Genomic DNA, 1,496 nt, shown 5'->3' on the forward strand with positions numbered 1-1,496 from the left:
GCAAACGTTACTCTTGGGGGCCGACAAATCATACCCATATGATCTGGTTGTATCCTAAACTTTGTTGATGTCTGGGTCTGCTTTTTTAACACTAGATCTGGGATTGTAAGTATCAAGCTGGAGCCCTGTCCACTGGTGACTATTTTCGAGGTTTCAGACTCGCCGTTGCTGCAGATGGGGTGAAGGCAGATGATCTCACCTTCATCACATTGATTGCCCAGCAGCAAATTCTGTTGGGGTGGAGATCTCCTACTCCACCCAGTGTCTCAACCTGGTTGGGTAATCTATATCTAGAGAAGGTCAAACATATCATTAGAGGGTCAGGAGAAGGGGATAAACTGAGTGAACCTTCTCTGAACAGCCTCGAATGAAATAATCTTTCCTTAAATAATGGGACCAAAACTGCTCACGATACTCCAGATGTGGCACATTTAGAGCAAGACTCCCCTAGGCTTATACTCCAACCCCCTTGAAATAAGGGCCAACATTCCATTAGCTTTCCTACGTATAAAGAAACCATGACAACCATACGGATTCATTGAAAAATGCCTTTCTATTTTAATGCTTAGCTTCTGCCCAGTTTATTGCACGATATAACTACCTCAGGACATTTGGCATATAATTATAGTTTGCAATGGAAGCCTGAATTGTTTCACTTCAATTCAGTTACTGGCTGTCCACATCATGCAGCTTAAAAATACTCAATTTCTAACCATATAGACTGTGCGATGTCTGCAAGTTCTCCCCATGTCTGCATTTTCACCTGGGATGGTTCACGGCAAGTGAAGTTCCCACAACATGAGACCCAGCGCAATTTAATTCAAGGGCTCATTCAAGGTGGCACAAAGACATAAGAGCTGGTGTGTGGGTAGAAGAACATTGGGAAGCAGGTTGACGTTCCCAGGAAAGCATGGGAATGGGCAGTGATATAAGATTCGGAGAGGAATTCTTCAGTTAATCCTGATTGGGAGAGGGAGAAAGAGGGAGGGGCTGAGGATGTTCAAAGATCGCCTGTGACTCAAATATCCCCAGTCTCAATGACTGGGGAACACAGCACGTTCATGCAGGAGATAAGGTAATGCTCCCATCTACAGCCAAAAGTGCTGAGTCAATGATTGATCTGGCCTGCTCCAAAGGCCTGTACACCACTAATGTTAGTCTTCAGCCAACTCGTCTTCATATGACATCTAGAAATGACTGAAGGCTCTGAAGACAGCAAAGATATGGGCCCTGTCACCATCCTGGATGTTGTACTGAAATGAGCTCCAGAACTAGCTGTATCACTTGCAAAGTTGGTTCAGTACAGCGATAACACTGGCATCTACCCAATAATGTGGAAAATTGCCCAGATATATTCTGTCCACAAAATTAATTATAAACCCGGTCACTTACTGCCCCATCAGTCAACTCTCGATCATCAATGAAGTGATGGTAGGCTGAATAGACAGCACAATCAAGCAGCCTTTTACCAGCAATAAATGACTCACAAATACTAA

This window comes from Scyliorhinus canicula, chromosome 1, assembly GCF_902713615.1.
Source record: "Scyliorhinus canicula chromosome 1, sScyCan1.1, whole genome shotgun sequence".
Classification (NCBI taxonomy): domain Eukaryota; kingdom Metazoa; phylum Chordata; class Chondrichthyes; order Carcharhiniformes; family Scyliorhinidae; genus Scyliorhinus; species Scyliorhinus canicula.